This window comes from Antechinus flavipes, chromosome X (genome assembly GCF_016432865.1).
Source record: "Antechinus flavipes isolate AdamAnt ecotype Samford, QLD, Australia chromosome X, AdamAnt_v2, whole genome shotgun sequence".
Lineage (NCBI taxonomy): Eukaryota > Metazoa > Chordata > Mammalia > Dasyuromorphia > Dasyuridae > Antechinus > Antechinus flavipes.
This window is the reverse complement of record NC_067404.1, coordinates 11,807,606-11,834,317: the sequence shown is the minus strand read 5'-3', so window position 1 is coordinate 11,834,317 and position 26,712 is coordinate 11,807,606. Positions and strand designations below refer to the sequence as shown.

Genomic DNA, 26,712 nt, shown 5'->3' with positions numbered 1-26,712 from the left:
CTGAGCCCATGCTGTCTCTTTTCTCCAATCCATAGTAACAACTAACCGACTAACTCTGTCTCTGTCTGTCTCTCTGTCTCTCTGTCTCTGTCTCTCTCTGTCTCTCTGTCTCTCTCTCTCTCTCTCTCTCTCTCTCTCTCTCTCTCTCACACACACACACACACACCCCTCCAATCTATTGATTCTTTCCCTGATACTTAATAACTCATGCAAGTCTCTTTCCTGGAAAAAACCCACTAAACAATATATCCCTTTAAACTCTTGTTCACTCTTCTCCCTTTCACAGCTAAATATCAAGAATAAGCTCCACTTCCTCTCCTCCCACTCCCTCCTCAAGATCTCCGGTTTCTTCATTAACCTGAAAAAGTTCTCTACAGTGTTCTCAATGACCTCCTAAATTACCCAACCTGGTAGCTTCAGTCTTGAAGCTTGACCTCTCTGCAGCATTTGGCATTGTTAATCATTCTCTTTTCCTGTATAATATCTCTCTCTCTCTCTCTCTCTCTCTCTCTCTCTCTCTCTCTCTCTCTCTCTCTCTCTGTCTTTGTGTCTATATCTCTGACTCTGTTTCTCTATCTCTGTCTCCCTCTCTATGTCTCTCTCTTTCTCTGTCTCTCTCCTTTCTTCACACTGTTCTCTTGGTCCCCTCTTACCTATCTTCCTTCTCTATTTTGCCTGTCATACCTTCCGTGCAGTGAATGAACCTCCAAGTATTGAACCTTGGACCCCTTTTGTCTCAATGCAATTGATTTCCAAATCTATATTTCCGTCCCTAACCTCTCTTGAGCTTCACTTGCTCATCTCTAGCTACCTGTTGAACATTTCGAGCCAGATGTTCTATAGGCAGCTCAAACTTGATTTATCCAAAATTAAACTCCTTATTTCTACCCCCAAATCACCTCTTAGGAATTTACCTGTCCTTCTATCAAAAGTACATCAGTCCACCTAGTCATCCAGATTTGCATTGTGAAGTTATCCTCATCTTCTTCCCCTTGAGCCCTTTCCCATATCTAAGTAGTTGTCTAGGCTTGTTGATTCTATTTCCAAACACCCCTACCATCTGTCCCTTTCCTCTCACATGAACACCACTTTAATTCAGGACCTTAGAACCTTTTACTTGAATTATTGCAACAAGCTTCCTTTCTAATGTACTCACCAATCTCACCCTTCCCCACTTTTCAATTGAAGCCATTAAGTGACAAGACATAGCTTTATTTAATTGGGAGGATTTTACCGTATTCTTCATGGCATTTCTTGACCTCGCCGTCCTCTGCAATGATGTTGCTACATAAACTGCCCATTGTTTTCTTGGTGGTCTTTCTGGAAATACTGATCCTGAGTGAATACTCTGATAAAAGCTGGCCAGATGACCTGTGAATCATTGGAGCATACAAGAAAGCCTACTTCATTGTCTCCTTTCTAAGCTTCTCCTGGCAGGCTGGGAGGCCACCAAGCTGGTGGCTTGGTTGGATTTTAAAACCATTAGGCAATTGCTCTTTTTTGGGCCCCTTTCAGTCACTCACTTGGCATTTTTCCATAGACCAAATGGTCCAGTCTGGGAGGGGAGGTGGAGTTGATCAGAGAAGTCCTTGATCAATGCAGTGAATGCCCCAATCAAGAGAGGCAGTGTGGCTTAGTGGGTGGAGAGAACCCCCCGGAAAGCTTGGATTCTAGTCCTGCCTCTGACACGGCCTGACTGAGTCATCCTGGGCAGATCATTGAAGTAGTGCTGTAGCTTACTCTCTAAGTTTATAAATTACAAAAAAGAGACTAACTTACATTGATAGGGGAAGTTTCTCATTGGGAGTTCTCTATAGAAATGAGTCCGTTCTTAGCCCTACCTTTAGTCAACCCTATCAAATTACAGGACACCACCTTTTGTTTGGAGGCAACTGAAAGGCAGCTTCTCAGGGTGCAGAGCATGATCCCTAGCTCCTTGTTGGTAGAATACAGGCAACTCCTGAGGTCTGGCTGAGCCTTGGATTCTTGTCAAAGGAACCGCCACTCTCTGGCCTATACAAGTGAGCTGGAACACCAGCTACTCACTGTCTCCCTCCCACACTTTTTCTGGATTTGGATGGGACATACCATCCTATAACAGAAGGGACCTGGGTTCAAGATGGGGAGAGATGAGGAACCTGTCTCCAGGCACAGTTTCCACATGCTTTCCAGCAGCAGTTGATGGCAACTTGAAACAGGCACGCACATGAGCAGAGGGAGATGTGTGATTGCATATGACCTCAGAGGGTAGTTCAGGAGCAGTTGTCCTTCTGTACAGAGGAGAGATCATTTTGAATTTTTAGGTAATGTAATCCCAGTTTCTAGATTTCTAGCTAGAGCGGGGCTTCTTAAAACTTTTTCCTCTCATGACCCCGTTTTGCTTGAGAAATTTTTACATGATCCTGGATTTATAGGTATGTAAAATAAGTATATAAATCAAACATTCCCTGATAATAAATCACAAATTTATTTTAAAGCAATTCGTTGGTATATGTCAATAATTTTATCCTTTATTAAAGATGAAAGCAAATTGGAGTACTAATGTCTATTTTTACACAAAGAATTAAATCTTGTCAGAATATGTAATATTTTTTTACTGTTGCCAAATTTTTTGCAAACCCCCCCACCCCGTGTATTGATCTATATAGGGTCATGACCCAGAGTTTAAGAAACTTTGAGTTAGAGAAGGAAGGTTTCCTGGGCATTATCATATTTAGGAACTGCTTCATGAGTAGCCCCAAGTTTGAGAGTTTGGGAGTCAGACTTGAAATCTGAGAGACTGAAGAGTCAGACTAGAATTGAGGGTCTTAACTTTTTTATGTCACGAACCTCTCTGGCTGTCTGGCAAAACATTAGGTTTGTAAATAATTGAAAAAATGCCAAATTTTAGTTATAGGTTAAGAAAATTAAGATGTCATTTTTTTCTACCATTCAAGCTCCCAATCTCTTCTGAAATCTATCCATGGAACACTTTACCAGGTGGAGGACCCCTATTGAAGATAATGAAAGGTCCTGATGTAGTGCGCTCTTAGGAGAAAAAAGGCAGCAGTCTTTTTGGAGAATAAAGCCAGTAAGTTATTTGGATAGTGCAGGTCTGGTGGGAGACTTATTTCTACCCCCAAATCATCTCTTATTTTTGAGGTGGGAGACTGATGGCTCATTAGGGAGCTTCCAAAGGATGATTACCTGTAAGAAAGGCTCTAAACCAAATGGCAGGACATTAAGTCTTGGAGGGAGGAAGACTTTGTTCCAACACTAAGGGAAAAAAAAGTAGCATCAAAGAGCTGTCCTGACTGTAGCTGGGATTCAGTTCTATTCTGAAGGGCGTTGATGGAGTCTCAAGTGCCCGAGTGAGTACCTAAGTGTTTTTCTATCTGTTGTTGTGCTCCCTGTCTCCACTGTGTTACTTAGAATCCTTCTATCTTCATTTTCTGTGGAGTAAAATGTTGTCTTGTACTTGATTCAGATTTGGAACTTTGAGTGCTTGTCTGGGAGCTTGGAACATCTTTTACCTGCCTTTGGAGAGATCTAGACACGAGTCATATATGAGCTTTATTTTTGAAATTTCTGGGAGTCACTCCAGATGAGACAATGAAACAAAAAGAATAAGAACCTTGTGGATTCGGTTCCACAAGATGGACCCGTGTGTGTTCAGGAGCCTTGGACCCATTGTGGGAATGGGGCTCTTCCTTGTAACAGTACAAGTAATGCTTTGCATTTTTAGAACCGCTTAATTTGTTGAATCAAATAATCAGCCTGGCTGATTGGGTGTTTTTGTACCATGCGTTGGAGGCAGTTGTTTCTACTGGGGAAGTCTGAAAGTATTTTTTGACTTTACAAACTTCAAGTCAATGAAAAGGGAAGGTTGGGTTAGTTGGAAAACTGTAGCACCATGGACTTAAAAGTCACATTGAAATCCCTGTACCTAATTTAGGTAGAGCTGTTTAATTTGGCTGCTTTTCTCTCCCCACGCCCACCAAAAAAAATTATGAAAAAAGAAATATGAAATGTGAATAGCAGTGGTTAATAACTACAAGAATTTTCAGATTTGTGTGGCCTTTTATTAAAATACGACACACTGGGGAAAAATTGCTTTGGAGTCAGATAACTTTTTTGTGTGTACTTGGGCCCTCGTTGGTACTCAGTTTCTGAGTCTTTAAAATTAAAGGGTGGACTAGATTATCTCAAAGGGCCTTTTTGTCCCTGGAATGATGTTATTCTATGATCTGCCCAAGGTCATACAGGAAATGAGTGGCCAGGATGGGAGAGAACCCAAATGGGCTGATGCCAGGACCAGTGTTCTTTCTCCAACTCCATATTGCTCATGATATAGGATGATCATTTGGTGGTAACTACTATTTTCCAGTTTTCAGTAATTTTACCCAGATTATAAAAAGAGGAGTTTTCTTATGAAGGAGTAAAATGAAAGTATAAAGATTTTTTCCAATTGATTTTTAATAACCAAAAAAAAAAATCTGCTTCTTATTTAGACTCCAGCTTCTTAAACTGTGGGTTGTGGCCCTGGATGGAGTCTCATAACTGAATGTGAGGGTCACAAAATTATAATTTATTATCAGTAAATGTTTGGTTTGTATCCCTGTTTTGTATACTTATATATTCAGTGTTATGTAAAAATGTCTTGGATGAAAAGAGGTCAAGGGTGGAAAAAGTTTAAAAGCCCTGATTTCTACTGCCAAAGGACTTAGCCTTCCTTGAGTCTCAGTTCCAAGGACCCTTCCAGTTTTGGCAGTCTAGGTTCAGAGGTCTTTTAAACCTCTGACAGGCTCTTTTCTAAGGCCCCTCCCAGCTCTGATATTCCCTGTTCTAAGGTTCCTTTAAATTCTGTCCCACCTAAGTCCCACCTAGTTCTAGGTCTCTCAAAAGTTTTGTATTCCATGTTAGCCTTGGCAAGCAAATGTGTGCATTAAGGAATATGAATACATCTTCTTGCTCCCTTGAGATGATAAAAGGATTAAAAGTCCTTGCATAAATCACTTTGTGCTCAATGGGAACAAATAGCTATTTAAACATAATATGTAATTGTTATCTTGAATTATAATCTATTGGAATTTAGTAGAAAGGAAGGAAAGAATGCGTGTGAACAGCAAATTATTTGTTTAGTGGCCCCCAAACTCTTCCATGCCACATGTTTGCCCCAGCTCTCCTCTCAGCTGCTTTCCTTTTTCTCTCCTCTCTTCCTGTCTCCTCTCAGCCTCTCTCCTAAGATGGAGAAGGTTAAAGGTGAAGGATTTATGTCTGGGTTATCTTCTCTCAACAAAGTGACTGGTTACTGTTCCAAGGTGTCATTGCAACAAAATGGAATACAGTTATTAGTGGAGATTGTAGTGCTGGCAATGTTTTATTATAATGGTAGGAGAAAGCCAGTAACTTCTGGAAAATGTGGAGCCCCAATTCCCGAGGGTTTCTTAGACGAATGAGTACCTTGAAGCTTTTGAGAATCGATGTTTAGTCACCTAGTCACCAAAGCTTAATCTAATCCTAATAAAGGCATTCAAAATCATGATGTCCAAGCATCACAGGCAGATGAGACTTCAGCTAATGTCAGAGCTAGAAAGGGCTTCCTAAATCAGATTGCAGTGCTCTCTTTTTATCGAAAGGATTGAATGGGGCGATTTTTATTTTGTTAAATTATGTTCCCATTTTCTGGGAAATAAACCTACATAGTTTAGAAAGAAGATTCATGAGCTTCATATTATTATTAATTAAGAGTCAGAGGATGAAACTGAGACTCAGAAAATCAAAACGTGTGCCTAAGAACACATATTGATTGGATCCTAGCTCTGAAGTGAGATTGATCCTCAAAGGTGATCTAGTCCCATCCCCTCATTTTATTGAGGAGGAAATGGAGGCTGAGAACAGGAAAAGGCCATGCCCAAGATTGGGCCTCTTATCTTTCTGTGGGATAACATACTAGTTAGATTAAGTGTTCTCTGATGGTCCTTCCAACGCTGAGATTATAATATGAGGTCCAAGTCTTCTCCTTCAATCGATAAGCAAGTATATCTACTATGTTAGTCTATTTTGGTTTTTATATATGGGCAAATACTAGGAGCTAAGGCTGGAAAGCTATATTGGGACTATATTGGGGAAAGATTCAAATGCTGCGCTAAGGTACTGGAACCGTATCCTAGAGGCAGTGAGAAATTATTGAAAATTTGACATGATTAGAACTGTGTTTCATGAATATTAATCTGATAATCTGTATGAAAATAAATGGACACAGAGAGAATAAATATGAGGCCTTAGCAACAGTTCAGTAAAAAGGTACATGAGAGACTATACAAGTAATGGAAACAGAGAATAGAATGAAAGATATGCTGAAGAAATAGAAGGGACTTGATTCCTTAACTGATAGATTAGTTATGGTGGAGCACAGATGAAGAAGAATGGCAGCTAGTGGAAAAAGTGCCGGGTTTGGAACCAGATGATCTGGGTCTGAATCCCAGCTCTGCCATTTACTTCCTCTTTGACCTTTGGCAAGTCACTTCCATCCCTGGGTCTCAGTTTTTTCCTCTGTAAAATGAGGGGGTTGGACCAGCTGGCCTCTGAGGTCCCTTCCAGCTCTAAATCTACATACTATTACTCTTTGTAATTCAAAAGTTGTGCCAACATTTGAAGTCCAAGTGACTTGGAAAGTGGGGTTGTCATCAGCAGAAATGGCATGGGGATGGTAGAAATGGCAAAGAGGCAATAGAGAACCAGGAGGTTAGAAGACAGAAATGATGGGACTTGAACACTTGAGAGGGTTGGATTGTTTGAGCAGGATCTAAAGATGATTGTCTGGCTTGGAGCCTGGATAAGCATTCCCATACATTTGGGAAGGGAGATGATGAGTTCAGCTTAGGGCATGCTTAGCACACCTTGAAGTGCCCAGCAGGCCGTTCAGATCTTCAGGAGTCCCCTTTCCAGGCCCTGGTTAGGGATTCTTTCTCAAAGAAATGGTCTCCAAGTAGGTGATAGTTCAAACTGTGAAAGTGGATGAGGGGAGAAGAGATGGAGCATGTGTGTAAGGAAAGAGTAGAAAATCAGGGCAATGGAGAAAAGAGCTTAAATGCCCAGATGAAGTGGTTGACATATAGCAGTGGGGATCCATTGAAGGAAGAGGAATGTGATCAAAATGAGGTACTAGGAAAAGCTTGGGCCAGCAGTGTATAAGAAATGCATTGATGGGGGAAGAACCCGGAGGCAGAAGACCAGTTAAGAGGCTGTCCCGGTAGTTCTGTAACAGGTGAGGTATAATGTTCTCTCTAAAATGTAATGTTCTCTGTTGAGGTTTCCTTGGGGTCTCTGGAGGCAGCCTTCCTTTCAGTTCAGTAATTACCACAAGTAAAGCCAGGTGTCAAAGTCCAAATCCTTTATTGTCTCTTTGAAAATCTTGTCTCCTTTCCTGGGGCCCGGTTAGCTTTCTTAGAGGCCTACCTCTCTCCTTGGTTCCGAGAGCTTGAGCTCCTGCCTCCTTCTCTGCCCTCTGAATCTCTCCGAATCCAAAGGTTTGTGCTTCAGCCTCCAGCTACCACGAAAGTGGAAGATGGAATGAATCTGTCTCAGCTTCCGAGAGCTTCTAGTGCACTTGTCCTTTTAGCCCTGAGAGCTTCTCCCTTATAAGCTCCACACTGAGTACACACCAATCATTCTATCACTAGGAAACCATTATTTGTGGTAGGATTAAATCAGTGCTAAACCAGATTTAACCATTGTCTCCTCAATTCCACTTAGTACCTTATAAGCATCCTTTATTTCAAACAGTGAGGTGGTGGCAAAAGATACTGCAACAGAGTAGAAGGGTTTGAATCTCAAAGTCCAAAGACCTGGTTGCCATTTACTATTGGCTCATGTTCCATGATGTAGAGTAGGGCCTCTTAAACTTATTCCACTTGAGACCGCTTTTCACGCAAGAAATTTTTATGCAACCCCAGGTAAATTGGCGTATAAAATAGGTGTACCAATCAAACATTTACTGATAATAAATCATAACTTTAGGACCCCCGTATTCAGTTTTGCAACCTCACATAGCATTGTGTGTGATCCACAGTTTAAGAAGCTTTGATGTAGAGGGCCTTCCACGTCTAATACCAGATCTTCCATTTCCTGGCTGTCTGAGCCGGGTCAGGTCACTTCTCCTCTCTGAACCTCAGTTTCCCTGTGGTAAAATGGGGTTAATAATTCTTGTACACACTATCTCCCAGGATTGTTGTGACAAAAGAACTTGAAAACAGAGAAATGGGAACTCATGTGATTAAGATATCAAATCTACAAGTAAGAAAAGGAACGAGCTGATCACAAGGGAGGTGTTTCTTATTTCCTGTGTTTTAAAGCTTGTTGTACACTTTGTTTTATCCCCTTCATTTTCTAGCAAATGAGGTAAGAGAAAATGCAATGAGCTGATTTGGCTCCAAACGCTCTCTTCCTTCATACTCCTGTTGACCCAACTGCTTTGACCTGACTTGGAGAGAAAAGAGGCCTATAGGCTACTTGACTATGTTGGTATCCTGAGTGGGGAGCAGAGCAGAGGAGCAGCACACCCTAAGCCCTTCTCACCTGACAGCTGCTCCCCACTGCTGCGATGTCCCCATTCACCCCAGTGTTTTCTGAACTTGGATAGCTAGGGTCATCGTGAGGGGAAAGATGAAAGGATTCATGGATCAGGTCAGTAGGGGCAGAGGGTAGGGATGAAAATGTACACAGTGAACGTTGATAAAGTGAAAAAGCATCACCCCAAGAGTCAGAAGACATTCGTTCCAATCCCAGCTCAACTGCAAACTCACTAGGTGATCTTGGCCAAGTCCCTACCCTCTCTTGGTCTCAGTTTCTTATTTTCTACACTGCAACTTACAATATTTGCCTGATCTACTTCACAGGAGATTTGTGAATTTCTCTATATGTAAAATGAAAGGTTTGGACTCAGTGTGTTCTGTGATCCCTTCCACTTTTGAAATTATCACACTATGAGGAGGCATTGTAGAGTCATCCTGTCACTTCCTTGAGCCTCTGTTTCCTCCTTTATTAAATTCAGGCTCTAAGTTTACATTCATTTTTCAAAAGTGTTTGAGGGAGTGGGGTTACCATTAATGGAGAGAGGTTTGGATCAGTGGGAATAATAAGAAGGTAGGAAATGGGAGAAATGGAAGGTTTTAGAGATAGAATCTATAGACCTTGGGCAACTGATTGGGTATAGAAAGAGTTCCAAGAATGTTCCAACAGTCTGGAGACTTATAGTTGAGTCCCAGCTCTTGTCACTTCCTGGATGTATGGCTCTGGAGAAGTCATTTCCTTCTCTCCTTCCCAGTTTCCTCCTCTGTACAATGGGTCAACACTTTCCCACCAGTTGTTGCAAAGCTGATAATGTAGAAGTGATTGCTGAGTCTCTTTCAGTGAACCTTGAAAGGATGTAGAGCTCAAAGAGATTCCATAACATTAGAAATAGGAAAATGTCCAAATTTTCTTCTCAAAGGGGAAAACTACAGGCCAATGAGTTTATCTTACTTTCCTGGCCAAATGATAGAATATTAAAGACATTACCAACCAGTGCCTGTCTAGAAAAAAAGTCTCATTTTGGCTTCATCCAGGACATATCATGTCATGCTACCCTCCTTCCTTTTTTGGACAGTAGACTGATAGATGAGCAGAATGTTGTGGATTTAGTTTACCTAGATTTTAGCCAAGTATTTGACAAACTCTGCTCTGCCCAAGAAAAGATGACAATACAGTTAGACTGGATCAGAACTGGTTGAATGGCTGGACCCAAAAGGTAATATTGAATGGTTCACTCAATGTCAGTTTCAAAGAAGCTTCCCAGTGGAGGGCCTTAGGGCTCTCTGCTTAGCCCTGTGCTCTATGATATTTTTAGCAATGGTGTAGCTAATATGATTTACTTTTTTTTTCATTTGTGCTGACCCAATGGCTAAGAGTCAAGTCAAAAAGCCGATCAAACATATAAACAATCTTATTGGGCTAGGAAGTTGGGACAAATCTAAAAAGATGAAACTTCCATCAAGGATGTGTGATTTTGCCGGAATGGGAACTTCTTCCACCAACATGGCTCTCAACTCAATCTAAAACTTAAAGTCTTAGTAGCCTGAGGCTTATAAAAGATAAACAGCTTGTTCATGATCACATAGCTAGTTAGTGTATGAGAAGTGGAATGGATTGGCAAGGCTTCTTGGCTCTGAGAAGGGAGGGGATGCTCTCTACCATGCGAGTCTTAAATTTGAATTGAAGAAATCAACTTTACAAGTAGCACGTGGAGGAGATGTGACTTGACACCAGCTCATCTGAAAAAGATCTGGTGTTTTAGTGATGTGCAGTAAGCTTATGAAGCCATAGGGCAAGATGGCACCCAGAGAAGCTAGAGTGGGGACACTGTCGAGGAAGGTTGAGGGAGCTTTAGTCCTACTAGTCTCTCCTTGGTCGGAACTGCCTCAAGAGTATCTAGTTCACTTAGAGCCTCCATATTTTCCTGTCTTGGTGATCTTCATGCGAAAGCTGGATGACTACTTATTGTGATGCTTGATCAGGTGGGTGTTGGATTAGCCAACCTCTGAGGTTTCTTTCCGCTCAAAGATTCAAAGATACTATAAAGTTTCATGGAGATGTGAGTTCTGAGCTTTGCTTGTATGGATTTCTTTCCCTGAGGCAGCCCCCAACCTGTTACACTATATAGTAAACAGTTTTTTGAGCTCCTGTGGCCAAAACCATCCACATCTCTTGATCAACCTTCCAGTAATGAGCCTCGATGAACAAAGTCTGTCATATCAGAGGTATTGAATCAGTATCCAATTGATCAGAGGATTTTAAATTTAGAGCTGGGAGGGCCCTCCAAGGGCCATCAAGTCCAAGCCCTTCATTTTACAGAGAAGGAAACTGAAGTCCTGAGAAGTGATCTGTCTAAGGTCACACATAGGCTTCTAGAGCTTTGTTTTACAGAGGGAAACTGAGGTCTAGTAAATAAAAATGGCTTGCTCAGAGGCCCACAAGCAGTAATCGGAGGCACTGAATGAATTAGCCTGGCCCTTGAATTTGGTAGGAGCTTCCAAAGTTCCTGACCTCCTGGCATCCTCTTCTAGAACCCAGAGCCACCTTTATGCCATGGAGCAACATCCAACTTACTGTTACTCTCTATGTGGAATAACGTGATGATAGCTCTTTGTAACCCCAAACCACTGTGCATTTACATTATCTTTCCATACTTCCTTTCTGAATTATTATTAATAACTAGCACTACTAACTTTCCCTACACATAAAATGCCCCTGCTGCTGCCTGACATTTTTGATCCTTAAAGTTAAGGAAACCGAAGCCCTTACTGCTTTCAATGAAATCAACTTCGGATCTACTGATTAAAGACGTTAACTAGGGAAAATTCATCACCACGTAAATTATTAGTTATCAGAGATGTCTTGCATTGCAAAAATAGACTTTTAAAAATTTGGTTTTAGAAATGATTCACTGCTTATAATCTATAGCTGAGCAATCATTGAACTGGAAGAGAGGAGCTGACAGGATCCTTCTGTGCACATTAGCAAAGGCCTCCGAGAAACGAGGCAAAAGAGAAATGTGATTTTTCCACCCCAATTTTGCGTCCAACTTTATGGCAAAGATACCCCACTTCTTCCCAGGATGGCTTTCTTGCTCTGACAAATGTTTTTGAGACTCATAGATCTCGTGGTAATGTTCTTAATTATATACTGGTCACAGTGCCGATCGCCTCGAATAAATTCATTTTCTGGCCAATGAGGATTAGCTAGAAAAACTTGATTTCAAAAAGTATTTCTAAGCTATATATATATATATATATATATATATATATATATATATATATATATATATAGAGAGAGAGAGAGAGAGAGAGAGAGAGAGAGAGAGAGAGAGAGAGAGAGAGAGAGAGAGATTTAATCTATAATTCTATCAGTGCATTTTTCTGCCTTAGTAAGTATGGTATAGTAAACCTTACTTTAATGACTGACGGTGGGGTAGTATGTTGAGAAGAGAATAAGGATTCCGAGTCAAAAGACCTAGATTCTGATTCTGACTCTGCTACTTGCTGCCTGTGTAATCATAGACGATTCACTTCCCCATTTGGGGCCTGAGTCTCTTCATTTGCAAGGAGAAGAATACAGACCAGATAATTTTGAAGAGCCCTGCCAGTTCTAAATCCTGTGATCTGATGCTTTTATACTGCCTCAAAATCATTGTTCTGAACTTTGTCCATTCACTTTAAAAAGAGCTTTTGAACACCATCTGCTTGAGAGAAGTGAGGCCTAGTGCTAAGAACTGTAGGAGATGCCCAGATGAGTCACTCGATTCTTGTCATCAAAGCTACAATCTAGAAGAAAGGACTAAGAGGAGTGTGCAAAGAGCTCTAATATAAAATAGATTTCCCAGATGCCTGTTGTTGTGTAAATGCGATGGAGTAGCAGTGGAGGGAGGGTCATGTCTGCTCAGGAGAGGAGGCACTCAAATTGGAATTGGGCTTAAAGGGTGGGAAGGATAGTAATGGATTGAGAGGACCCAGGGCAGAAGAGGGCAGATGAGAACAGCTGACAATAACAGTCCAGCGTGAATAAAAGGGTCATTGCATAAGAAGGGAAAGTGTGAGGTGGTGTTAAGTAAGTCAGAACCAAATTGTGGAGGACCTCATTTGATTTTTTTAATTAAAGCTTTTTATTTACAAAACATATGCATGGGTGATTTTTCAACATTGACCCTTGCAAAATCTTCTATTCCAAATTTTCCCCTTCTTCCCCCACCCCCTCCCCTTGATGGCAAGTAGTCCAATACATTAAATATGTTAAAATATATGTTAAATCCAATATATGTATACATATCTATACAGTTATCTTGCTACACAAGAAAAATTGGATCTAGAAAGAAAAAAAAACCCGAGAAGGAAAACAAAAATGCAAGCAAACAATAACAGAAGGAGTGAAAATGCTATGTTATGGTCCACACCCAGTTCCCACAGTCCTCTCTGGGAGTAGATGGCTCTCTTCATCACAATATCATTAGAACTATCTCATTGTTAAAGAGAACCATGTCTATCAGAATTGATCGTCATATAGTCTTCTTGTTGCCATGTACAATGATCTCCTGATTCTGCTCATTTCACTCAGCATTAGTTCATGTCAGTCTCTCCAGGCCTCTCTGAAATCCTGGTGGTCGTTTCTTACAGAACAATAATATTCCATAACGTTCATATACCACAATTTATTCAGCCATTCTCCAACTGATGGGCATCCACTCAGTTTTCAATTTCTAGCCACTACAAAAAGAGCTGCCACAAACATTTTTGCACATGTGGGTCCCTTTCAGAGGACCTCATTTTAAATGCACCAGAATGGGAATTGGAGACAAGTGGGGGCCAGAGAAGGTCTTTGAGTAGAGGAGTAGTGACTCATTATAGCATTAGGAAATCAACTTAACAAATCAATTAAATACCTCCTACAGATGGGGCCCTTTGCCTAGGAAGATTATGGAGAACCTTGAATAACCTACTGAAGAGTCTGAGCATTACTCAGTAGGCAACAGGCAACCGACCACTGAAGAGTTGTCCATCAGGGCCTACCTTTCCTTGAGTCTTGAGAGATAATTCGCCCCCCAACTCACCTCATTAAACAAAGCTCTCTGCTTCTCATTTAAAGCACCATGAGCTTTTCAGGGCAGGTCAACTCCATGATATAGGTGATGAGCAGAAGAGGCCAACTAGGGAAGGACAAAAATCAACATGAGATGAGGTCATCAGGGCCACCTGGGCCTTAACATAAAGGTACAGGAAAGGCAGTCCAGCTGATAGGTGAAGAGGACAAATGAGTCTGCTGAATGGAGGATCGTAAGGAGCCCAATAAAGGGAGGAGAGATTGTTTGTGAAGTGACAGGCTTGGCTTCAGTCTCTAAAAGTGACCTCCCAGGCCTAAAGCTGATGATTTTCTGACGGTCAGACTAATGAAGCTGGCCTTTCTCCTGTCAGTCCTAGGGAGTCACTATAAGTTGTTGAGCAGAGGAGTGACAGCATCTAAACTGTTGTAAAAGAAGGCTAATCTGGCAGCAGGATACAGGATGCATCAGAGGGAGAAAGATTAGAAGCAGGGAACCAGGTAGGAGGCTACTCCATCTGGAGGTGACATGAGAAGGAGATGTGAGAATTTGTTTTCTTTTTCCTCAAAATGAAATGCTAAAGAAGGATGGATTCTGGGTAACTGAGGGTTCTTCTCCCTTATACAGAAGTTATGCAATAAAGTTGGGCCAACAATGAGAATCTGTTACTCTTCCTGGTTTAGGTTACTATAGAAAGGGAGATTTCTTGTAATCTTCTAGAGATAGAAGCTAAATCTAGTGTCCAAAAAAAGAAAACTTGGATCATGATCAATTTTTTTTGAGAAAGAAGAATCCATTAGGAAGCATTTATTAGCTATTTACTGTATCCCTAAGCTCGGTGCTGGGGAAATCGGGACTGGCTCTGGGATTTCCTTGGTATAGAAGACTCCCCCAACCTATGCAGGTTGGAGCCTTGTCTGCACCTGAACATTTTAGAGTGACTTGGATCATTGAGAAGGTAAAGTTCCCTGTGCAAGGTACCATGGGCAGGATAGGTCCAAGTAATCAGGGTTCCCTGCCTCAGAGGTTGAAGTTTGTTCTTTTTCTCTGGGAATAAAGAAAATTCTAATGGAACAGTTTGTGGCCTTCAAGACTTACATTCGAGTGAGACACTGCATTTGCCACCCCAAAATTAGTGGTAGTAAATTAAGCAAAGATGTGTTTCATTTTAGAATTTGAATTTATGTAATTCTGGATCAAGGTTGGTAATGTTTCCACTGAGCGGAGTTGGAGTCAGGAAACCTTCCTTGGAATCCCACTTCTTTTGAGTCGCATTGTTTTTCTGTTGTGTCTGACTCTTCTTGATTCCATTTGGGGATTTCTCGGCAGAGATACTGGAATGGTTTGCCATTTCCTGCTCCCGTTCATTTTACAGAGGAAGAAACGGAGGCAGACAGGGTGAAGTGACTTGCTTAGGGTCACACGGCTAGTGTCTGAGCCAGATGGGAACTCAGGAAGGAGTCTGACTCCAGGCACTCTACCCACTTCAGCACTACGGTTATGTCCACCCCAATTCTACTACTTATTATACCATACCTGTGTAACCTTGAGAAAATTATGGGATCGGATTAGATGTTCTCTAAAATTCTTTCCACAAACTTGTTTTTTAATGAATGTTTAAAAGATTTTTTCAAAGAGAAAAGAAATTTATTTTGCATGATTTTACATGTATAAATGACAGCACATTTCTTGCTTTCTCAATGCGGTGGGGGAGAAAATTCAGAAATCAACATAAAAAAAACATTAAAAAGTGTTCAAATAAATAAATAATAGGGTTTTTAAAGAGTGAATTTTTTTTTCCAGATTTAAAACTTAAGAATCCTGTTTGATATATTAGGCTTTGGTACTTGGTGGTCCTCACTAAGTCATTTTTCCACTCTGGGCTTCGGTTTCTTCCTCTGTAAAAAGGCCATAAAAATATGGGTATTAGCTACTGTAAGAATCAAATAATGCGATATAAGCATAGTGTATTAAGGAACTTAATAATAATTTATCAGTAGGAGTTGTGACTCATTGATACAGAGGTATGAGGAGTCTGAGCAAGGAATTCTAGATAGCACAAAGACAATTTACCCCTTCAAGTTGTTTGTAAGTATTCTAAAGTCAGTGAGACCAGGCAGATTGCAAAGTCACCTTTTGTTATTGAAAGTGAAATTAATGACTTGTTGAATACATTATGGGGTATCTTTGTTCTCGGGTATTCTAGTTACTTATTTAGCATAAATGCCTTTCCAGGAAAAGAACTGATTCATTATTGTTTTAACCTCAGAAGAGTTTGCAGAAATGAAGAAATGTCATAACCGGGGCTTCAAGTTATAGAACTAGCAAAAGATTTCATGGCATAAAAGCAATTACAAAAATCATGGGCATCATTGCTCCAAAGACATTGTTTTCCCTCTTTGAGATGACTATTGTGCAAAATTGTCTTCTCCAAATGAGCTACCGGCCAGGAGCTCCTAGCAGATGTTTGAAGGCAGCCTCTGCCAGGCCTGGTGACTCACGAGAAGCTACTTTAACCCAGCTCACTGGTTGACCCCAAGCTCCCAATACTATCCACTCTATAGTTCCCATCATGCCAATCGATTGGAATTGATGAAATAGCTTGGGGAATGAATGTGTCACAGGCTGCAAGGATACTGGCATCAAGGAACCTGATAAACAAGGAGTCAACAGAGAATGACAGAAGAGAGGTGGCAGGAATTGTAAGACAGACATATATGTGAAGTTAGAGTGTGAAGGGCCCTGGGACAGAGAATATTTGACTTGGGGGTGGAGCTTGTAACAGATCACGTGATGGTTTCCAGCATGACAGGGATCTTAGAATCCAGAATGCCAGAGCAGGGAGGGCACTCCAAAGAAAAAACTTTGAAAGAGAGGGAAGACCTCACAACAAATCTAGTCCTGGTCCTAAGTGAAATCCAGAACAGAAAAGAGACTTGCCCTAAATTCCACAGCATTTTCTGGAGCAGAGTTGAAACTCAGTCCAGTGGGGTTCCTCATTAGAGTTCCCCAAGTGCTGTCTGCTGGCCACACCCAAACCCTTTCCACCCAGTCCAGCATCTTCTCAGCCTTTCACCTTCCACCTCGACCCCACCTTCTCCATCTCCTTACCCCTTCAGCCTCACCGTCACCCTCCTCCCCTCCCCTGCATCAGGTATCCCTAATTAAGTAATTTTGTGCTTTATTGGCATAACATTTTCTAAGTCACATCATTCCTCAGGATATCCTTACATGTGATATCATTACAGTGATTATGACGTCCTTTTTTTCTTCTAACTGGAGCTGTGATTTTATTTCTATTAAAGAAGCCTATGTGAGGAAGCACCTCTCCCAAAGCTGAGGGGTAAGGAGTAGCCTGGGGGCTATTTTTTGAGGGTGTTTTTTGGATTTTTTGAATTTTGAATTATTTGTCTTCTTGTAGTAGCCCCTTGTCAGTAGCCCCCATACTGACAAGGGGCTACTACAAGAAGACAAATAATTCACCCAGCCTCCCAGCTAGTGTTACCGTTAGAATTTGCACCCAGAGCCTTCTGACCTTGAGATTAATTCTTTATCCACTACACCAAATTGCCTTTCTACTCATATTTTATAAATGAGGCAACAGACCAGAAGAAGTCAGGTAGGATCAACCAGTAGACATTTTTAAACACCTACTATGTTCCAGGCACTGTGTTAAACGTGGGGATGATGAAAAAGTCAAATTCATGCCTTATTGGAACCAACAGAAGAAACTGGGGATGTTTCCCCTGAAAAAAAAAGAATAATAACCGCCAGAAAGGGAGGGCAGTGCAGAGCACACAATTGCTCTGCAAAAATTTGAAAGACCAAACTGATAATGAAAAGAGAATTAAATAGAAGAGAAAAGAAAGTATTTGAAAAACTGTCTAGTGTGGGTGTATTCGACTTATTGACTCGAGAGGGAAGAACCTAGTGGAAGGGGCCAAAACCCCCCAAACAAACAAATTTAGGTTTGAAATCCTGAAAAACTTGCTAACAATCGAGTTGTCCCAAAGAAGTATGGGCCAACTTGAGGAATGATGTTGACTTAGCCTTCCCTGGAGGTCTCCTATTTTAACCTTCCCTAGAGGTCTAATTAGCCTTTCCTGGAGGTCTAGTTTAGGATCTCTGGAGGTCCACTGCAACTTTTGCTAATTGGATAACTGTAAAGTCAAAGTAGAGTAATATGGGCATAGAATGGCAGAATTATATCAAGAAGACCTGAGTTAGATCCTTTGACTAGAAACTGTGTCCCCATCCAATCCTTAAATTCTTCATCTGAAAAATGGAGATAATACTTTTGGTGCTTTCTTCATGGGACTGTTTGGATAATCCAATAAGATAAAAGATGTGGAATACTTTGTAAGCTTAAAAAGCACTCTCTACAGCTCAGTTATTATGGTTGGGGGAAGGCGAGTGTGATGACCGCGTATTTGAAAATCAGCCGGAGTCAGGATGAGGGACAATCCTTGATCTTTATTCTTTGCGGAGGTGAAGGGGAATGGCCATATCAAGTGAGAGCAATCGCGCCACGTATCTGGCCAGCAGTGCTCTGCCTCTCTCGCTCCACCCGATCGTCTACGCGATCTCCTATACAACACGTCAAACTTGCACAGAGAGTGGGCGGGGCCATTCTTTCTCCAAGCATATATTAATAGAGTATTGTCCAATTGCTAATTAGCCTCAAGTGCTCGAACTCAGTGCATCTGCTCAGCTTCAGCCCATTACACTTAAGGACACTGATTAGCTGGAGTGTGGCCAGGATGGTTAAGGGCCTTTGGTCTATGACATATGAGGTTGGTTGAAGTAACTGGGTATATTTAGCCTGGGGAAAGGAAGATTTAGGAGCAATATGATAGCTGTGTTCAAGCATTTGAAGGGCTGTCATGTGAAGGAGGGATTAGCCTGGTTCTGGTGGCCCCAGAGGGTGGAACTTGGAGCAGAGGCTGGAAGTTACAGAGGTCTGGAAAGAGCAGCTGGAGAATCTGAGCTGGCCCCAGATGGAATTGCCTGCTTGGAGAGGCGCTTGGCTTCACCCTCTCCGGAGTGTGCGGGCTGAGGCCGGACGCCCACTTTTGGGGTATGTTATCATGGGATTTCCTTTTGTGTCTGGGTTGTACTGGGGGCTCTGAAGTTTTCTCCCGGTTTTTAATCCTATGACTGTGCGATTGGGGAATTATTCCTATAATTGAGTGACTTCCTTAAGGTCACACGACCAGTAAGTAATACATCCTGGCCCGAGACCTTTCTGGCTCAAAATTGAATGGATTTCCTACGAGGCAATGCCTTGAGGCTCGGTACTATTTTGGAGGTACTGACTCCCAGAATCAGAATACAAAGTGACCACCAAAGTGACCCGGCCCCCTTCACTTTACAAGATGGGGAAACTGAGACCCAGAGGAGGAAAGTGACTTGCTCCAAATCACATGTAAGATCCCCAAGCTAGGCCTAAAAATGACCATCAAGTTGGATCCTCTTAAGTCACTGAGGAAGTAACTAAAACTCAGGGGGTGGAGACATGACTTGGCCAAGAATACACAGCTACGGAATAAAGAGCCAAATGGCCCCCTCTCCTTCTTTCCGAGGCAGTCCCTCCAAGATTCCAAACCCAGCCCTGGGGATTTGCTGGGATCCTTCACGTTTGGCTAAGAAACCACAAAATGTATGAAAGAAATGTAGGCAGTCGGCGGATTCCCCCAGCCCCTGGGCTTGAGCGCCCGGCACCCCTCGGGGCTCCCACCCCCACCTCGATCCCGAGGCCATGCCCCCAATTGCTTTCTGGTCCCCTTGGGAATAATTCGGATCGGCTCGGCCCAGCGGCCTTCGTGGGACGGTGCTGTGTCCTCGGTTTCGTTTTCACCAGGGACAAGATGTGTTCTGAAAATGCACCCGGTTCCATCCAAGCAGCCTTTAGTGAGCCCCTCTTTGGTGCCAAGGGCTGTGCTAAATGCTGGGGACATCACAGGAAAAAGGAAGCAGCTCTTGGCCTGGAGGAGTCGCTTCCAGTCTTAAACCGGGCCCCCGGTTAAGTAGGGACAAGGGGGAGTGAGATAGGTCAGAAGGGAAACTCAGGTGAATACTGAAAGCAATCCAAGATGAGAGGGTGCTACTGAAAGGAGGGAGCTTGAGTTTCAGCTCTTCCCCCAGCAAGTGGATGTGGGCACTTTCCTCATTTGCAAAATGAAGCTAATGATTATTTGTAGTGTGGCTGGTGTGGAGAGGGAGCCCACCTTGAAGTCAGGAAAATTTGGGTTCAGAAGCTGCCTTGAATGCCCAAGCAATGCTCAAAAGCTAGAAATTTCCCCACTGGTGCAGGGAATGGGGCTTTGGTAGAGAAAGTTTTCCTCCAGGGAGTTGCTGAAGAAATTGCAGGTCCGGCCCTCCCCCTCACTCCCTTCCCCCCCACCCCAAAAAGTTACTCCCTATCTCTAGGGAGTGGTGGAGAGGAAAGTGCTTTGTATTCTTTGCAAAGCTATGGAAAAGGAAAATTGTTTTTATCGCACTGGGTTAATCTATCAATCTGTCAATAAGTAACATTTTAAAAGCAGCTGCTGTGGGCTGGGTGCTGAGGAAACAGAGAAAAATGAAACAATTCCTCATAGTATCAGTGTGCCTCCGACACCTTCCCCCGGGTGACCCTGGCCGAGTCATTTAGCTTCTCACTATGCCCAGCCCAAAGCAGAGGGGAGGGGTCATCGGTATTAATGAAGGGAACTCCCACTACAGCACCACAGCACCAGGTCTGGACCAAAATACATGTATGTGTACGTACGTGGGTGGATATATACAAATCCATTTGAACAAATGGCCCCAGACTGGGGGCGGGGGGCGGGGGGAGGAGAAGTGACTTGGCCAAAGGCACTTAAGCTAGAAAGTAATGGGCCTGAGAGGGTTTCCAGCTTGTCCTATCTATTCATTACTCGTGGTGATATTGCTGGGAAGCCCCTCTTGTCCTGAAGGATTCCGAAATGATGGAAAAGCCAGATCTGCTCACGAAACCCCCTCCCTTGTCACAGCAGTCCAGCTGCTGCTGAGCCAGAGCACAGGAGCTGCAGAAAAGGAGAGACATCAAGAGAGAGCAGAGACAGAACACAGAGACAGGGACAAGAAAGAGATGGAAAGAAAGGCAGGGAGGGAGGGAAACAGACAGAAAGAAGCAAGTGTCCCCCAGCCTGAGGAAGGAAGTCTAAAGAAACTGTATGTTTGAAACAAGGGGCAGAATCTAAAGCTTCTGGGAGAAGGGTCCCCCTGAGGTCCTCCAGTGGGCCCCGCCCTCCCTGGTGATGTTCGGGGCATTCACTGGCCAGCCCATCTCCCGTTTGTTCCCAGAGGTCTGAGGCTAACTCACCTAGAGTCGGCGGATGGCATCCCAGCAGAAGTTCCTTGTTCCAGGGAGATGGGCTTCATCTTTCCCAGAGTCCCTGTCAGGAAAATTTCTCAATTGGCAGGAAAACTCAGCACATACGCGCGCGCGCGCGCCCGCCCGCGCGCCCGCACACACACTCACACACTCACCAGAGTTCTTACCTAAAAGAACAATAAGTTTGCTGATTTTAAAAATCATTTTAAAAAGTCACTCCATTTTCCTCCGACTTGGAAGGGTGGGATGGCCCGGGCAAATTTCCCCTGTGGCTTTCTACGGTCTGAAAGGGAGAACTTCAAGAAAGAGAGGAGAGGAGGGCGACGGAGGGGAGGGGAGAGCAGGAGAGAGGAGGGGAGAGCAGGAGAGAGGAGGGGAGAGCAGGAGAGAGGAGAGACAGCCAGAGACAGCCAGAGAGAGATGGGAAGGAGGGGGAAAGAGGGAGAGACTGAGAGATAGAGGAGGGGGAGACGAGAGATAGCGAAACTCCTTCAGTGAGTCATGGAAGTGGGCGTGCTCTCTGGAGAAGTAGCTTTTATAACACCTCTCCAGGCCGTCACTAGTGGCCGGAGAAGCTCCATTCACTGCAGTTGCTCCCAGCAGCAAGCAGACCCGCCAGGGCACACCGCGGTGGATTTCCACAGCCTTCTTTCCGTCCCTCTCTCGCCGATTTGGGAGGAAAAGTGAGTATGCAACCTGGTTCTCCCGGGGGAGCCAGTGCTCGGGTTACTTTGGCGCTGGACGCGTTAGCTACAGATGAGTTCGAGACAACGGAGACTTAGAAGGATGTTTGGTTAGATCAGACGTAGGCTGGGAAATGGAATCACTCGCGGCGCTTGTCATTTCAAACCCAAGAAATATGAATGGATGGGAAAGTTCCAGGAACGTGTGCAAAATGTGCCCAGCAAATGTTCTGGCAGACGATGGGGGGGGGGGGAAGAGAGGTAGAGCAGAAGTGCGCAGGGCCGGGGAGGAAAGTCGGACTCGCTGGCAATCCGATTTTCCGGCTTCATTTTCTGCTGTGTTCCCACATCCTCTAAGATCACAAACAAAACCCCTCACACCTAGTATGCGTCTGCTGGAGAGGGAAGGCTCGTCTCTGGGGCTGCTCGCCTTTGTTTATACATGAATGCAATAGCAGACTTGAAGGGGCTTGGAGAGTTGGGATAGAGTGACATCTTTTTTTTTTTTTTTTTTTTTTTTTTTACAAAGCGGAGCCAGAAAAAATCCGTCTCTTCCTTGCTGTTATCCCCCAGTGTTACTACCTGGGAGCTGGGAGCGTTCTCCAACACGGGAGGTGGGCGGCTGGAGTGGGAGGGAAAGGGAATGGGGGAACACACATTGGTCTTCTTTGTGGTAGAAATATTGGTGGCTAGGATGAGCTTCCTATGAATTAAAAGGGAGAAAGAGTCGCCTAATTGGGGCTTTTCAGAGATTGACTCGATTTTTCTGGTTTTCAAATGAGGAAGAGGCTCCTCGCTAGGAAAGGCTGGACGGAATCTTTGCCTCCCAGTCCCCTCCACGTGAGGAGGCTTTGGTCCCCGTGTGCAGATCTCGGCCCTTCTTTGACCTGAGGTGAGGAGGCGCGCTCACCCCTTAGTGGCCCAAACCTAATCAGGTTAAGCGGGTGCAGCCACAGTTCAGAGGCCACTTCTCTTTTCTCCATTTTATAAGGTTCAAAACGTTCCTAGGGGGGCTCTGCTTGGTTTTTTTCTTTTATAAATAAAGTTCTCTTTGTATCCGATGGGAACTGATGTGGAAGACCAGAGCAGTGGATATTAGTGGCGTAGAATGTTACACCTGGAAGGGACCCTCATTAGAAGTCAACCACATAGAGTGTCCCAGCCCCAAGGGAGATTCCTAGAAGGAGCGTCCCAGCTGAAAGGGACACAGCAGTATATCTTAAACCTAAACTAACAGCTGGAAAAGAACCTCTGAATACAATGGCAAAACTAAAAGACACCTTGGAAGATAGAAGGTTGGAGTTGGAAGTAAGTTAGGGGGAGAACTTGAATTTGCACCCGGGTCACCTGCTCTCAGGTCTTTTGGTCCTTTTCCACCTTTTCCTCCTAAGAGCAGCAACTCGGGACAGAGCAGTGGATTTTCCTATGACAAAGCATGCTGTTCCCCCTCACACCCTCTTAGCTCTAGGTCACCAGCCTGCTGTCTGGTCCCGTGCACAACATCCCATTTTCTAGCTCTGCCCTTTTCCCGGCCTTCTGACCTTCTCCCCTGGGCTGCCCTCGCTCCTTACCTCTGCTTGAAAAGACCCTGAGCTTCCCTGACAGTTGGGCTCGTGAATTACCTCCATAGGAGGCCTCTTGATTCCTCCCAGTTTTGAGAATTCTGACCCTCTTGAAATTAATTGCTGTGTTTAGAGATACCTATTTTTATACATGCATATATATTTCCACACAGATATGTAGATATCCATACACACACACACACACACATATATATATATATATTATACAATACACACTATATAGATACACATTATGCATATACACATATTTACATACACTATAAACAGTATTTTCACAAACATGCATGCATGCATGTACACATAGATATAAACATATTTGCATGGACACACAAGTATAGGCACTATATATGTTACATATATATTTACATGCACACACATTTGCATTCAGTGATCCATGTAGAATCTAAGCTCTAGGAAGGTAGGGAGTATTTCATTTTTGCTTTTGTATCTCTAGTACCTTGTCTATAGTGGATTCTTAATAAATAGGGATCCAATCAGCTTATCTAGGCTAAGAAAATTGTGCAGTGGCGTGGAAATTCACACCAATAGAAATCACCCAGAAATCTCTTGTTGTTGTTGTTGTTGTTGTTGTTGTTGTTGTTGTTGTTGTTGTTGTTTGTTTCTTTGCACAGTTGAGATAGAGGGAGGTGGCCTTTAGTGCTATAGTGTTTGGCTGCTATTTGAACATTTGTGTTCCCTGGGCTCATCGTCCACCTGAGGATTGTAAGTGGGCCATAGATCATCTACTATGTGAAAAATACTCAGTTGGATCTTTGTTTTATACCTATTGGGGAGTGAAGAGGAGGGATTGGGGGGGGGGGGTGGAGAAGCTAGTTGTGGATCTGGGATCATTAGTCCTACTGGCCCCATTCTTGTGACTCCTTAGTTCCCCAGACACTTAAAACTCTTAGCCAAAATGTTCTGTCCCTATATAGATTATTACTCAGCATATTTTTTAAAAGAAAAGTTCATTTCTGTAGTAGCTTCTGAGCCTGTGAAATTACTCTGAATGAATGTGTGATGAACAGACTCTATTTTAAGAATGAAGGCTTGGGGCTGGGCTGGGTTGGCTGTGTAGGGAGGCGACTGGCCCATCCTGCAGGGGAGAGAAACAGTTGGACAAATAATAGGGGTCCTCTCCCCGCCTCAGTTGGTTTTATGGAAAAATTGTGTATGTGTGCTTTGATTTCTGGGAAAGTCAGATCTGTTTTGCCTGTCTTTTGTTTATTTTGTTTTCCTTTATCATTTTTTCTGACACAATGAAAACTTAATGACCGTAGCTTATGATAGGCTGATAGAATTTTGCAGAACCCTGGATGGAAGGCACCTGAGAGGTCATCTGGTCCAATTTTCTCGTTTTAAAGGATGGGAAACTGAGGCCCAAGGAGGGTAAATGCCTTGTCTGAGGATGACACGGATGATGATGATAGGACATAGAACTTTAAAAGAAATGTGTTTTTCCTCACAACAATTCTAGGGGGCAGGGATTTATAAATTTGATAAATTTATCCATTAAAATGATTCCCATTTTACAGAAGAAACTAATTCACAGAGGGGAAGTGATTTGACTCAAGTCAGAGGAATACTAAGTTACAGAACTGGGACTTGACCCCAGAATGTCTGTCTTGAAGTTCAGTGCTCTTAGCTCTTTCCCGTGCTTCTGACAAAGCCATTGATACCTTAAAACAAACTCTCTACAGTCCTAGAAATTCATATGACTGAATGTGACTTAGCCACATGTGCTAGTCCTTCAAGATTTCTTTTCAAATGTTTTTAGCCAACAATAATCAAAAATGACTTGTACTTGACAGCATCTGCCATAAATCAAGAGGAAACCCCCCATTCATCTACATATTTGTATAGTTACTCATTTCTCTTTACCCGTATTCATTTACTTCATTTGTCAACTACCTCTACAAATGGTTATATTCAGTACGAGTTCCTGACAAAAAGAGTAGAAATTGTCTTTCTCTTAATCTAAATAAAAGAACCAGAAGAAGGCATCCGGCACCTTTGTAGGAGCCCTTATAAATGTGTTACAGAAAGACATCAGCAAGAACCACACAGCACCAGAAAGCCTACTCCAGGGGATGGGGGAGCCTCATCAATGAGAGCCCGAATCCACCGACCTGTCTATGGGCTCAGTTTCCATAAGGTTCACATCCTAATGTGTCCTTGAGATTTCAAAAATCCTAGATTTAGAGCTAGTAGGGGCTCAGAGGCCAGCTTGTCGGACTTTCCTATTTTATTGATTGGAAAACTGAAGCCCACAGAGTGTCTTTCTTTGATATGAGTACGTACAGCTTCTGTTAATCCAAATCCCAACCTCTCTGTACTTTAGGAGATGGTCTTGGTGAATTATTACAGTGGCTAAAAGAAATCTAAGCATTGAGGCAGCTAGATGGTACAGTGGATAGAACACCAGAGCAGGTGTTCACACCTGAAGTCAGGGGAATTTGAGTTCAAATCTAGCCTCACTTACTAGCCGCGTGAGCCCGGGCAAGTCACTTTACCCCAACTGCCTAACAAAAAAATAAGAAGAAAGACATCCAAGTAATGGTATTCCTGATGCCTTCTCTTGAGCAGGATTTAATTTAATTTAATGATTTAAGCAGGAACTGGGAAGAATCCTGTCATGGCAACTTAAATTCTTTAATTTCCTTCCCATTAACATTCTGTGAAGGGAAGTGTCCCCATTCCCTCCCCATAGAATTAATGGTCTAAGGAAAGGATCTTGCAACCTAAAATATAGAATTCTAGAACTGGAAACAACTTTAAGACATTTAATGATGGAGTTAAAAGGCTCTTAGAAACCATCTAATCAAGTCCTCGATTTTTACAGATAAGGAAACTGAGGCCTAAAGAAAAAAAAAAGAGATCGTTCGATGGTCACACAGAAAATTAGTGGCAGAACTAAGACTAGAACCTGGGTCTCTAATACTTAGTCCACTACACCAGACTTTCCAAAGTTTTAATAGTCTTAGGTCTCTTTGTTATGCTTGGGGGTTTTAAGACAAACAGCTACTGTAATTTTAAAAAGATATACGGGATCAGGCAATTCCAATAGACTTGTATAGAGAGAGCCATCTGCATCCAGAGACAGGAGGACTGTGGGAACTGAGTATGGATCCCAAACATAGTATTTTCACCTTTTTCCTTATTATTGTTTGCTTGTCTGTTTTTTCTTATTTTTTTCCCTTTTGATCTGATTTTTCTTGAGCAGCAAGATAAATAGAAATATGTTTAGAAATAGAAATGGAAATAGGTTTAGAAGAATTGCACATGCTTAACCTATATTGGATTACTTGCTGTCTGGGGAAAGGGAGGGGGGAAAATTTGGAACACAAGGTTTTGCAAGAGCGAATGTTGAAAACTATCTTTGCGTGTATTTTGAAAAATCAAAAGCTATTCTTATTTTTGTAAATAGTGGTTCGAGGCCTCTGGTAGTGCTAAATCCAAGGTCATTTATTGCATGTACTC

General features: G+C 42.8%; 1 protein-coding gene and 1 long non-coding RNA gene across 3 annotated transcripts in view; one reads left to right on the top strand and one right to left on the bottom strand.

Moving 5' to 3' along the window:
• Nucleotides 1-26,712, top strand: part of ZC3H12B (zinc finger CCCH-type containing 12B) — a 261,754-nt gene that overhangs the window by 210,558 nt on the left and 24,484 nt on the right. The window lies entirely within an intron of this gene.
• LOC127543027 (uncharacterized) lies at nucleotides 15,235-21,743 on the bottom strand. The gene is made up of 3 exons (XR_007949113.1): nucleotides 21,134-21,743; nucleotides 20,955-21,027; nucleotides 15,235-15,507 (listed from the first exon to the last, which is right to left on the bottom strand). It is a non-coding gene; the product is annotated as an uncharacterized LOC127543027 (long non-coding RNA).